The sequence below is a fragment of the Chrysochloris asiatica genome, unplaced genomic scaffold (assembly GCF_000296735.1).
Source record: "Chrysochloris asiatica unplaced genomic scaffold, ChrAsi1.0 scaffold00019, whole genome shotgun sequence".
In the NCBI taxonomy this organism is placed as follows: Eukaryota; Metazoa; Chordata; class Mammalia; order Afrosoricida; family Chrysochloridae; genus Chrysochloris; species Chrysochloris asiatica.
In genome coordinates, this window is record NW_006408537.1 from 11,736,126 (window position 1) to 11,747,402 (window position 11,277).

The 11,277-nt window shown below is 37.6% G+C and overlaps 1 protein-coding gene and 1 pseudogene across 1 annotated transcript in view; both read right to left on the reverse strand.

The window, feature by feature from the left end:
- KHDRBS2 (KH domain containing, RNA binding, signal transduction associated 2) overlaps positions 1 to 11,277 on the reverse strand; it is an 864,427-nt gene that overhangs the window by 828,824 nt on the left and 24,326 nt on the right. The window lies entirely within an intron of this gene.
- LOC102811961 overlaps positions 4,991 to 11,277 on the reverse strand; it is an 11,109-nt pseudogene continuing 4,822 nt past the window's right edge.

Consider the following 11,277-nt stretch of genomic DNA (forward strand, 5'->3'; position numbering starts at 1 on the left):
TACAGGGTCGCTATGGGTCGGAACCGACTCAACGGCACTTAACAACAACAACATATATATCATAGAATATAATTTCTCTATTGATAGTAAGGAAATTTTTGCTCTAATAACCTGATTAACCAGTTTAATATTTTGTGATTATTTTTGTGATATCAAATCCTGGAACACAGAAAGGTTAAAAACTACCCCAAGGTGTATTTCAGTGCTAACTTAATGCTGAAAATATTACATTCTTTATTAATAAAATCACAAAAGTTCTAATAAGAATTAATTTATAAAAATGTGTTTTTATTCATACTTTGACATGGAAGAAAAAATAAGTGTTTAATTTCCTTACACAACTCTGGAAGTCTATTTTCCAAGACACCTTTCGCAGTCAGCATTATATATGGGTGTCATTTGCTACTTCTCATTGTAGGTATTATGATTAGGCTGCGGTTAGAAGATCATGCAGTGCTGACAATACATCTAAGTCTAGGTTACTAAATAGACATACATGTTGTCATTAACCAATAATGAGAGCTTTTAATGTGAAAAACAGAAGGGACAACAAATGACTATGCTAAACTTATTTAATTAAGTAGCATTTAACAAATATAGGGGTCCTGGTGTGGCACTGTGGGATTATGCGCTGGACCACAAGGTCAGTTTGAGCAGCAAGGTTGGTGATTCAAACTGACCATATGCTTCTAGAAAACCCCATATAGGGTCAACTATGAATCAGAAACAACTCGACAGCACTTAACAAGAACTAACAACAAACAAATATAATCCTTTTACTTTTTAAGATCTATAATTGCTTCTTATTACCAAAATTGTATTAGAACTTCATTAAGATGATACTTCCCTGCAGTGTAGAGTTCTGATGTGGTGCTGTAGGATAAGCACTAGACTTCTAACCACAAGACTGGCGGTTCAAATCCACTAGTGACTCCTCAGAAGCCTTATTCAGAGTCACTATGAGTCGAAACCAACTCGATGACATTGAGCGACATTGTGATCTTCTCCCAGTCTAATTTTTTTTTTTCCTTTTGAATTTCCCTGGATTAATTTTGTTTATTCCATCAAGACGTGGCAGGAAGCACAACCCAATGTTTATATTAAAAAGTTTGTTCCGGTTGCTCTGCAAATACAACACTCTTTAGAACAAGACCGCAGAAATAGAGATTTAAAGAGCTGCCACTGTACTTTTTTTTTAACACTGAATCTTAACCAATCACATTATAAAGAGATTTCAGTTTTACATACAAGCAGTTGAAGTTAATTTCTGATGCAATAACATTAAAACACACTGTCAACCATACCAGTTAAGGTTATGTCACAGTATTAATCATATCACTATCAGCAAACACAAACATTTAAAATTAATGTACATATTTGAATAATAAAACCAGAAACAAAGGCTAAAAGCCAAAAATGATATCTTAAGAGTTCAAAGATTTATTGAAATTCATAAAGCCTCAACTGAAATCTGTGGTAACACTCTCTGGCTCTTATTCTTACCAGGTATTGCCTTATCATCTTTGCTTTCCAGTATCTAACACTGTGCTTGAAACTCAGTAAATATCTGCTAAATTGAATTATTAGATTATGACTATATGCTAAATGTCTAGATCTACATATATATCACAGATAAGAAAAATAAAATAGACCAACATTTGGAAAAAATAAGCTACAAATATATAGAAAATATAATCTACATGTTCTCTCTAGAAACAAAAATACATAAATCTGATGTCTGGGTCAGCTTTTCCTGTGTCCCACCAACATTTAATCATTCCTACATTTAAAACTTACAGGCAAGCAAACAAAAAGCAAAATATTAACGTTTGACTATGAGTATAAATAGAGTCCTAATGTGGCTCCGTAAGGAGCACTGGTAGCGTAGTGGTTTCGAATCGGGCTGCAAACCTTAAGGCCAGCAGTTCGAAACTACCAGCCTCTCCACGGGAGAAAGATGAGGGGTTCTGTTCCCGTAAAGATTTACAGCCTCAGAAACCCTGTACAGGGTCGCTATGGGTCGCAACCGACTCGAAGGCACTTTACAACAACAACAATGTGGCTCCATAGGACAAGCACAAGACTGCTAGCTGTGAGGTCAGTGGTTCAAACCCACTGCTCCTGGGAGCTCTATACAGTGTTGTTATGAGTCGAAACCTAGTCAGTGGTCCTTAAAAACAAGTATAAACAAAATATTACTTAAAAAAACCCTGATATTCACAAACTACCACACACTGTATTTGCCAAGAAAATGCAAAGAATACGCTAATTAGTCAAACTTATTTTATATTTGCATTTTCTACACCATTTGCAGTAAGTGTACTTATTTTTGTCCAACTTAAAAATATATACATATTCACTGCTATTGAATTTCCAAAAATAAATCCCATTTAATTTTGTAAATTATTTCTTATACCATATCATTTAGCAAAGGATGTAGTATGTTTTTTAATGTTATTTAAATCTCTCTCTTTTAACTGTTTTAGGCTCTAATAGACGTGATATCAACTCATTTTTTTCAAATGACATATTGTCTATTATTTTTTAAAAATATTGTTTAGAAGTAAAAGTTGCAGCATATTTTCTCAATATTATTGTCATAGGATTAAGGCCCATTGCAATAAAAGCAACACATTATTTTTCTTCAGTATAGTAACATTTTCTTAATTTCAGCTGGAATACTTATCAATTGTTTTCACATTTTATCTTCTAAAAAACAGATGCATCACTCACAACAAAACATGTACATGTTTTTTCAACTATATGTTACAACATAAAATTTTGAGAATCTCCTTACAAATCTGCATAGTATACATAACTGATGGCTTATTTTACTTATGAAATAGTTTCTTTAATTAACAATGTCTATGCACCAAGTTCTGTTCTCTTAATTATTATTTCATATTTAATAATTTATAAAAACATGTGCCAAGTATTCACTTGAAAGGATATTTCTAACTAGTTTTATACTTGGCCTACAGAGTAATACTTGCAATTAATTCATGCCCTAAGGATGAATTGTTCACATTTCGGTCTACTCAGAAACTCTTAATTTCAGATATCTAATCTAAACCCCCAGGATGAAAACTATACACATGTATAGCCTCGAAAAAGTTCTTGGAAATATTTAATTATCTTTAATTCCATATTTCCATGAATATTTTGAAGTGTCCCCTCTTGTGTGTGTTTATGCCTACAATTGTTGTTGTTGTTAAGTGCCGTCGAGTCGGTTCCGACCCATAGCGACCCTGTACAGGGTTTCCGAGGGTGTAAATCTTTACGGGAGTAGAAAGCCTGATCTTTCTCCCATGGAGCAGCTGGTAGTTTCAAACCGCTGACCGTAAGGTTCGCAGCCGGATTCGTAACCACTACGCTACCAGAGCTCCTTATGCCTACAGTTAGGTAGTAAAAATTTGGGAATATGAAAAACAATGAAGCCACCTCATATTTTGAGAGACCACTAACTGATCACTTTGTTCTTGTTAAACGCCAACGAGTCAGTTCTAACTCATAACAACCCTGTATAGGGTTTCCAAGGAGCAGATGGTGAATCTGAACAGCTGATTTGTTGTTCAAACCAACCTTATAGATGAGTGTTCATCCTACAGTGCCACAGCTGACCACCTTTGTTGTTGTTGTTAGGTGCCATTGAGTTGGTACCAACTCATGGCGACCTTATGCACAACAGAACGAAACACTGCCCGATCCTGGGCCAACCTCACTATCGTTGCCACCCTTGAGTCCATTGATGTTGCCACTTTGTCAATCCATCCCAATGGGGGTCTTCCTCTTTTTCTATAGCCCTCCATCCTACCAAACACGATATCCTTCTCCAGCGACTGGTCCCTCCTGACAATATGTCCGAAGTCTGAGAGACAAAGTTTGGTCATCCTGGCCTCCAAGGAACACTCTGGCTGCACTTTTTCCAACACAGATCTATTGGTTCTTTTGGCAGCCCATGGCACTTTCAATATTCTCCTCCAACACCGAAACTCAAAAGCATCAATTCTTCTACAGAAGACCACCTTAGTGCTCCATATTTTAATACCAGTCTGAAAAATAATAATTATCAGTGTTTCTGGGAACGAACTGCCAAAGAGTTCTCTTTGGAGGGACAAGTCATACTAAAAAAACATTATCAAAAACTCTAAAAACCAAAGAAACGTATCCGTAGTATGAGAGGTTTTCAAAAAGTTCATGGAAAAACTACATTATCTTTCAATTCCATTTTTCCACAAACATTTTGAAGCCCCTTATATATCCATTATATATCCAAAGAAATATATTCATCTTCCTGATGCTATCTATACATTCTAATTTAGCAGTTATATTCCTATTCCAGTTTACTTGTTCTCATTGTAACTTTCAAGTTACATTTAAGGTTGAGAAAATACAGAAGAGCCTCTTTGAGCTAGTCTCCTTTCTTTTACCATAGACTTCATTCTTTTCTACTCCCTATATGCTCTGTGTTTGCAGGAACTCACACAGCACAGCTAATAGTTTCAACTCATGTGATTCCTTTTGTAAAGTGTGCTAGTGGACTTATTGCATAATTATCGAGATATTTAAAGTAGGGATTTATAGCCACAGAATTCCAACTTCACGGACTGGTCACCTTGCCTCCTATTTTATTTGAAATCTGTCTTTTGGGATCATTATTTTCTTTATCACCCAATTTATTGAGCCTATTTCTTCCTATTCCTCTTTGGTTTTGTTTCTAACATAAAAATTCAATTTATCTGTTTATGACACAGTACACAAAGGCAAAATATTTCACATCATAGATTTCACTTCCAACTCCTTGGAATGCTCATATCTTTGGCAGGAAAGTCAGGCAATGCTTAGGCCACTAAAATAAGAAGGGCAATGCTAGCTAGCATCATTTTTGGAGAGATGGGGACAGGGGCTGTTAATCACATGCTGATTTTCTAGAACTGTTAGCTGGAAGCAAAGGAAACAGCCATTTTGAACACTTGCGCCATGCCGGGCTTTAGTCATCCCCACCACACAAGTACAGCAGGGCTTTCTGGTAGGCACCTTTGGTGTCTTGCTGGATGTAGCATTACAGGAATTCACAGTACTTTCTCTTGAATTCAGACCTAATTATCAACGTATCCACTTCACTATTGAAGACCATGGTCCTAATCAGGATCTTATCGCAAGTTCCCTTGTTCTTCATTAAGTCAGTCAGTCAGTCAGCAAAATATAGGGGCTTGTTCTGGATGAACTGGACTAGGTTCAGGAAAGCATTTTCCAAGTCTTGTTTGCCTTCCTTCTTGATGCTCTCTAACATGGCATAAGCACTATAGTTCTTGTACCTTTCAAATACTTTCTGTATGTGGCAAAAACTCCACTCAGTCATGATGCTGAACCACTTAGGAACATTAGTTCCTTTACTTTTCACTCCGACATCATAGAGAACCAGGCATCTTGGTCAGTCAATTCATAATCAACAACAGAAACATCCTTTGCTCTGTTACCCTTTACAAAAACAACCATCAGCTTGCAAAAGGCACCAGATGTGTCTGAAACAATATCCTTCTACAGGCCAGTCTTACAAATTTCTTTATAGACTCTATTGGTTTTCTGCAGCTCCTGGTTGGTCCTTGAGCAGATGAGCAGAGTCCTCATCTCCAATCCCATTCCTGAAGACTTTCAGCTCAGACCATCATACTGAGCAGGTGTTTTCAATAGGCCCAAAATCACCGTCTCAAGGTGGCCAAATAAGGCTGACTTCAGGGCTGATGCAAGTCCCTTTTTTGTTCTTCTCTGGTAGGTGAAGACAGTGTCCTGTTTCTCTTCTTTGTTGCAGTTGGTCAAAATGTTAACAATGGTGATCTGATCCACACCTTTGCTCTTGATGTCCTATACGATGTTCAAAGCATCCTACTCAGTATCACAGCTGTTGTACGCTTTGACTGACTCATACACACTGGGAGTTTGGAGTGATCACCCTCCAAACTGAGCTTGCATGAATTTCATGAACAGCAGATATCCGGAAAGAAGCTGGGCTGGGTCCTAAGAGCTGTGAGTGTCCTCAGATGCTGAGTTCCTATTCCTTAAATAATCAATGAATCTAAAAGCTGCAAAGGAACCTGTCATGGATTGAATTGTGACCCCTACCAAAAAGAAAAAAATATGCGTCAGCTTAGCTGGACCATGATTTTCCATGGCTTGACAGTCATGTCCCATGATGTGATCTGATGTGATAAAACAATAAAAGGATTACGGGTGGGATGTATCACTCTTAATCCTCCAAGACCCTGACTGGATGTATGAAAAATTTCCAAGGGTGCGACATGCACCTTTTATCTTGAGAAAGACAAGGAGACCTGAGCAGAGAAGGAGGAGCTCATTATCATCAAGAAGGAAGAGCCAGGGTGGAGCAAGAGTGGGATGTTTCCTTTCAATTTTCTTAAAACTTCTTCATAATAAGCACCCATGCTCATCCCATGTTCTCAGAGAAAATCTATCAAGTTATTCCTTTGGAATTCCCCCCAAAACAGTTGCAATAACACTGTCAGCTTATCCCTCTATCTTGAACTGAATTAGCCCTGTGGTGCTGTGTGTTAAAGCGCTGGACTGCAAATCAGACTGAATCGCAAGCTCACCAGCCACTCCTTGGAAACCCTACACAGGGTTACTATGTGTCGGAACCAACTAGATGGCAATTAATAACAACAGTAGATACTCAATATAGGATAAGGTCTCAACCACCAAGGTCACTTTGAACAGCAAGGTTGGTGGTTCAAACTCATCAGTCGCTCCTTGAAAATCCTATACAGGGTCCCTATGGGTAGAAACTGACTTAACTGCATTTAACAAATAGGTCCTCTCAGAAGTCAGTTTTGGCTGGACCTTTTTCAAAAGCATCCTAATGAGACTTTGTTGTTGTTGTTAAATGCCATGGAGCCAGTTCCAACTCATAGCAACCCTATACAGTGTGTCTGAGAAGTGGCTGATGGGTTTGGTTGAGACTAAGATAAGGAGCTCTGGTAGCGTAGTGGTTACGAATCGGGCTGCAAACCTTAAGGTCAGCAGTTTGAAACTACCAGCTGCTCCACGGGAGAAAGACCAGGCTTTCTACTCCCGTAAAGATTTACACCCTCGGAAACCCTGTACAGGGTTGCTATGGGTCGAAACCGACTCGACGGCACTTAACAACAACAACAACAACAAGATGAGAAAACTTGTCTGCAGCCACTCACAAATATCTAAACGTATTTTGTTTGGAATAAACCCATGCATATATGAATTGGAACCCAAGTAGCATACACACAATACTATTTACACAGAAAATGAACTTAATTGATCATGCCCATATGTCAAGTCATTAAATAATAAACGCAGAGTAGAAAATAGACACATGAAAAAACATCTCCAAAATTGTATGTCTTGCTATCGCCTACCAAAGGAGTTCTGGTGTGGCACTGTAGGATAAAGCACTGGACTGCAAGGTCAGTTTGAACCACAAGGTCAGAGGTTCGAACTCATCAGCTACCTCTTGGAAACCCTATACAGAGTTGCTAGAAGTCTGAACTGACTTCAATGGCACTTAATAACAACAACCAAAGAAAATCCAGGCCACTTGCCAAGACATCAATTTCAACTCATGGCAACCCCACATGTGTAAGGTTAGGACTAGCACCACTGCTCATTTTCCCCTTAACGGCTGTGATCTCTCTGAAGCAGATTACCAGCCTTGCATCTGAGACAACTTTCAGTGGCTTTGAACAGCCAATCTTTTGATCGGTTGCAGAGTATGTAACCATTTGTGCTATCTGGGTTTCCTCTCAGTTACAAATTTTAATTGGCAGCAACATTAAAGGGAAAAAATAACCAGATAACCTCAACAGATGATCTATATGTAAATATATATTTGAACTGTATCATTAGTTAAATTAAACAGATTCCTCCAAATTTAACACATAAAGAATAAAAACTCTTAGATTTTTCTAACTGAAGAAAGATTAAGAAAATAAATCAGTCATGTATCATTTTCAATTAAAATTAGTTTACCCAACTTGAACAATTACAAAACAAGTGACCTTGTAACTGCTTTACAAAAATTATTTTCTTATTTTCTTTCTCAATTAGAATATCTTTTATTCACCTGTTCCCTGCAGGCTTTGCACTCCCAGCAGCAAATGGAAAGGCAGAGCATGACAATTGGGCTTTTGAAACCAAAAGAAAAGACTGTCAACTCCTAAACTACCAGCTATTTCCCTTTGAATACAAACATACTATTGAAGTAATTCATTTAGCTTTTTGTAAAGGCACCTTGTATAACCCTGCAAGTGGTGATGTGTAATGTGGCAGGCTGCTATCAGGCAGCTACAATATTTTGCCTCAGCACAATAAAGAGCAGCATTATTCTACAATTCATTCATAGAGAAACATTTAGGGGGGAGCTCTCCAATCCTAGTTCACGTTTACCCATTTTTGTTGTACGAGGGGGCAGGAAGAGATTGGGTACACAAGCTAACTTTGTTCCTGTTTAATTGATTTTTTTCATATGAGAGGCTCACATGTTTTGTCTGTCCTGCATAGACAAAGAAAGGATGACAAATAATCTTACATTATAGCATCCTATACTGATCAGTATCTATGTGAGTTTTTCAATTTCAGTGCGTATTTACCTCCAACTTTCAGCAGCCATGGCCTGTACATCTCTTGCCTGAGGGCTTGTCTCTAACTATCAGAGCCTGCTTGTTAAATGCTGTGGAATCAATTCCAACTCTTTGAGACCCTATATAGGGTTTCAAAGGTGTGGCTGGTGAGCTTGAACTGCTGACCTTGCGATTCACACCAACCTGGCAGTCTAGCACATTAATCCACAGCACCACACAATACTACCATCTACGATCAGCTCTCTTGGAGTCCCTTGTAGAGAACTCAATTTAAGAAACTACCAAAGACTGTCATCATCTGAAAACCAATTTGTTTGCTTACAAATAATACAGACCAATTGGAGCCATCTTCAATAACCATAAAAAAAAAGAGATTTCTTTGGAAAATGCGGGGTTTTCTCTGGGGATCAAGGTCAGTTGGGTTCCATGAAATACTTCTTTGAAAAGACACAGGAAATTCTGGAATTTCTCTCTTCTCTGCCTCATTCTGTGCATCTGTGTTATTCTTGTCTGAGGAACACCCTTAAAACCCCCAGAGTATTAAGAATTAGCCAAAACTGTTGGCTTCTTCTTAGTTCTACTACCAAATTCTCACCAGTCTGGTGGCTGCTCCAATCCCTTTAGCTGGAGCTAGATTCATAAAGTTAAGCATCACAAGTACTCTAGGAACAGGGGCAGAGCAGCCTGCTTTTCCTCTTGTAAATGTAAAGCATGAAGTGTTACGGAAATATCACCATCTAGAAGCAGCTCTCTTGGAGTCCCTAGGTAATGCAAACAGTTATCACACTGGGCCACTAAATGAAAGAACAGAGGTTCAAGTTCACGAAACAGCTTAGAAGAAAGTCCTGGTGATCTACTTCTAAAAAATCAACCATTGAAAATCCTATAGAGCAAGTCTACTCTGACACTCATGGAACTAAGTCATGACTTAGACCTGTAGACATGGAACTGTCATGACACTCATGAACCTTTGGAAAAGTCCCTGTGTGGTACAACAATATGCATTCAGCTGGTAGCTTAAAGGTTGTTGGTTCAAACTCACCCAGCACACTGTGGAAGAAACAGCTTTGGTGATTTGCTTTTATGAAGATTTTGTAAAGATTACAAACAAGAAAGCCCTACAGAGCAGTTCTCTTCTGTAACACATAGGATCTCCAAAGTCACAGACTGACAACAAAACAAACCAATAAAACAAACTTAGATAATCCCCTAAAGCATTAATTATACTTAAAGATTAGAAAGTGAATTGTATCTAAGAAAGTTAGTCTTTTTTTTTTTTTTTTCATTTCTAATTGGAAGAGGACAAAAATGGTAACTAGAGACTTTATTCTTTCTTATTCACCTCAACTGAATATTAAACTACTATTGTAAAAGTTCGTTACATATATAAAAATATCCTTTCAGTGATTTAAAATATGATTACCTTGTTAACTATAAATCATACATTGTAACATATTGTTTAAATTTCAAAAGTAGTTTTACAATATGAAGAATCATTATAAAGTACTACAAAATTGTACACATATCAGATAAAATTCATGTTTGCAGGTCATCTAATCAAAACTTCCATTTCCAAAAAGCATTAATATACAGTTTTTGAAGAAATAGCTATTCATCCTTTTCTTGTAACATTCTATAGGATGTTCTAAATACCCTCATGGGAATACATTTCAGTGCTTCACAATTCTGTATCACTTGCTGGCATTCAAATCTATTTTTCTTCCTGTCTCCAATGCAAACAAAATTTGTCTACTGCAGTTCTGTTGCTAAATCCTGTAAGATACCTTCGTTTTTTTTTCAGGGGTTAGCCATCCAGCCTGCACAAACAAACTCCCCAAGAGTTACTTTGTCAAATGCCAGCACTGGTGTTGTTTGTTGGCATGGATTTTGTTCAGTCTTTTTATCTAGATAAAATAATTGGTACTGTCTTAATTATGTAAGTGCTACTAAAACAGAAATACAATTAAGTGACTTTAGTGAACAGAAACTTATTTTCTTGAAGTTCAGGAAGAACACTAGATGTTGGAAATCAGGATGCTGGCTCTGGGGGAAGGCTTTCTCTCTTTGCAGGTTCTGGAGGAAGGTCATTCATTGTGTCTTTGAGCTTACGTTCCAGAGGCTCTTCAAATGGCTTGACATTTCTCTTCACCCATCTCTCTTTCCTTAATCTACTTCCTTTATATTCTGTAAGAGATTGACTCAATACACATCCTACATTAATCCTGTTTCATTAACACAACAAAGACAACTCATTCCCAAGTGAGATTAAAACCACAGATACAGAGGTTAGAATTCACAACACACATTTTGGTGGGGGGAAAGTTCAACTCATAACAGGTGCCTACACATGCTAGTGGTTTGCTACTTGTGCTTTAGGGATAAGCACAAAATCACCTGTTACTTAAAGCTCTTGGGCAATTTCAAACACTTTGTGCCACATTTCTGGGGAATAGTAATGCTGGCAGTTGATTGCCACTGAAGATCACAAATTAAAAATGGGCTACCACTATGGATACAGATTGGGGTCTCAGCCTACATGTATAGCTAGCTACTTGCCCACAGTGGAGACGTCAATTCTGCTCTGAACAATGTATTTTCTTTTTCCTTGCAATAATAGCAAATGCATATTCAAGAGGGCTTCAAAAAT